The sequence below is a fragment of the Henckelia pumila genome, chromosome 3 (genome assembly GCF_033568475.1).
Source record: "Henckelia pumila isolate YLH828 chromosome 3, ASM3356847v2, whole genome shotgun sequence".
Lineage (NCBI taxonomy): Eukaryota > Viridiplantae > Streptophyta > Magnoliopsida > Lamiales > Gesneriaceae > Henckelia > Henckelia pumila.
In genome coordinates, this window is record NC_133122.1 from 76,922,677 (window position 1) to 76,925,866 (window position 3,190).

Here is a 3,190-nt window from a genome sequence, read left to right on the forward strand (position 1 = left end):
CCTCTGTGCTATTCAAGGTAGGGTTCAAGATGAATGCAACATAATCTGTATGCATTAATCAAATAAATACTGATAAACATCTTGAACACATAGGTCAATATTCATAGCAACAAAAGCAAGTAAATCACATAAGAGCACTTAAATAACTAAGTATGTGATTTCAGGATAACTCGAAAACCACCACATTCTTGAGTTGTTTCTACCTGGTCAAGAATAATGTCGATTCATACCTTTCATCGCGATTCAAATATCTTGAATCTATTTCCAATGCTGATCATCTCAAAACTAGCCAAATCGGTCATATAATTCAGCTCATTTCAATCAGTGCTACTTGAAGGTAGTCTTGCTTCAACTTCAACACTTCAAGTCATTCGAACTCGAACTCGTCGATTCAACTTCGATAATCTTCAATTCAAATCTGAAATAGATTATAACATTTCTAAAAATCAAGTTCCAATCTGAATCGATGATTCTTTAGAGCTTATTCAGTTCAAATCTTGCTAAGACAATCGGAATTCAAACCGACGTCGCAACTATTCGAGTCCGATAAATCTTTTGATTCAAATATCATTATCTCTACATTCTAAACTCAATCTCATATTCAATTCATCTACAATAAACTTGAAGATGAGCTCTAACATTTAGAATGCATATCAATTCAAAATCTTAAACCGGCGGCGTAACGGTATGAAAACCGAAAATTCCAAAAGCATAAACATCATCTTGTTAATCATTTAAACTCAATATCATCACCAATTCAATAGCATAATCTCGAATTCATCAGCCTCATAAATTCAGAATTTCTAAAATTCTTTAAAAATTCCAAAACATGTCCAAACGACGATCTTTTCTTGATCCGTCTTAGATATGATATCGTTGTATATGCTAGAACATGTTTAATACAATCAAATCTTAATTATAAAAACAAATAAAAATTCAAACATGGTAGAACTTTATAAAACTTACGTCAAAATGTAGCACTCGGAGCTGTAATCGCAAATATATGTTCAATCGGAAATTCTACCGGGCGGATCAATTTTTATCGGAGCTAGAAATCGCCAAAAATGGCTTGGAACCCTTTATCCTATTCTATCGAGTTTCTTGGCTGTAATCTGATGAATTTTCTTCCCTTTACACGTTTTTAATGACCAAGTTGCAAGGGAATTGCATTTTGGTCCCTGAACTTTGGCCTAATTGCAATTCAGTCTCCGAACAAGCGATTTAATTCAATTTCAATCCTAAATAATTTAAGAATCATAGAATTTAATTCTAAACTCTAAATATCTCAAATTAAATGTTCTTGGATTAAAATTAAATCATTTCAGACTTTATCGCAATTAGTCCTTGAATTGCTCAATATTTGCAAATGGGTCCTTGCTCAGATTTCATCCTCAAATTCAATCTTTGATATTTATCATCTTTGAATTCACATCTTAAATTCCATAAATATCAATTCAAATATTTTTAATCTTTTAATTTAAGAAGTCCGGATATTAAAATCTTAAAATCCGAAAATCCTCAAATTAAATATTTCTAACCCGAAATTGAAATCTCTAATTTTCATAAATTCTTAAATTCATCTTTTCACTTTTATTCGGAATTTAAATCTTTTAATCCCGTAATTCAGAACTTAATATTTTCGGGCCTTACAATTCCTCCCCTCTAAGAAATGATTTCGTCCTCGAAATCGCATTCGATCTGACTGCTGATTCTCGTAAGTTGTATAGTTGACTGAAGTAATACTGACTTCAATTCTCTGAGCTTTCGATATCTATTCTGATATTCTCTTCTATCTGTATCTGAATCTTCTTTCTGATTGCTTCTGCAATCATATCAATTCTTATTAACATGTAATCACTGAGTCAACTTATATCTAAGTTGCTCGTTCTCGTGATCTAATTCTGCATCAGTTAGTCTGTCTTGCTTACAATCTTATCGACTTTGGTTGTATCTGAATTGAATGCATATACATATTCTAGCTGATATTCTTCAGCCAATGCATATGGATAATAATTCATGTATCTGACAATTCGAGTATTAATCCATAAGCTAGATCAAATACTCATAGGAATCAATTCTGAAACCTCTTTCTGAACCTAATGATGCTCGGAAAAGAACTTCTTAACTGATCATTCTGTTCAGGCTTCACATTTCTATTTGTTACTCATTTGCTCATTCTGTCTATGTTGTTCTGTTCTTATTCTGTTCAAAGACATCTTCACATTCGCTATCATTTCGTGACTCATATCTGGTCTGATAGCCGCGATTATTTCTGAAATGAATTGTTTCAATATAAAGACAATTCTGTGTTGCTTCTGATCAATCTAAATCATCAAAATATTGTCTTTATATCTATTCAAATAGCTTGTCAACAGGAATCAATAGTAATCACGTGGGAAAATAATCAATTAACTAGTACCGAATCAATTATTGTTTTGATACCACCTAGTTGTGGGGGATCCGGGTTGCTAATACTCATCTTTAGGGCAATTATAACAGAATTAATAAAAAATTAATCGAACAATAAAAGAATATTCAAACCAAGAGCTAAAATTTTTTTTAAAAAAAGAAAACTCAGCACCTCGCTCGATCGGGTGTAAACTCACCCGACTCGAGCGAGCAAGGGAAAATCCCTGCTCTCGCGGATTCATCTGTTGAATTCATATTGGCGCTCGCTCGATCGGGTGGGAAATCATCCGATCGAGCGAGCCCAAAAACTCACTTCTCTGCTTTGGAAAATCACAGGCCGTGCTCGATCGGTGGATGTTCACCCGATCGATGGCGGGGCACCGTGTTCCAGAAAAATAAAATGAATCTTTTTGTACAATGTGGATTCCAAAACTTTATACCATCTTCATATAAACTTCCCCCTCAACATGATGCTAGATACTTTACATGCATTCAAATCTAATATCAAAGTGATCTAGAATACATGAATTCTCATGTATTAAATCAATACTTGGCAAAACAACATTATACAAAGGTTCTTGCTTTCTAACATGTATTTTACCAAATCATAAATAATGTCATCTGCTTAAAACCCGAATCACCACATGCTATCTCTCTTCTCAAGCTATCCAAGCCAACTCTAGCTTGATTCAGATGCCCCAACCTGATGCAATGCACACATACAAACAAAAGAACAGCCGGATAACTCCGGTTGAGAATAAATCTCAGTATGAAAGACATG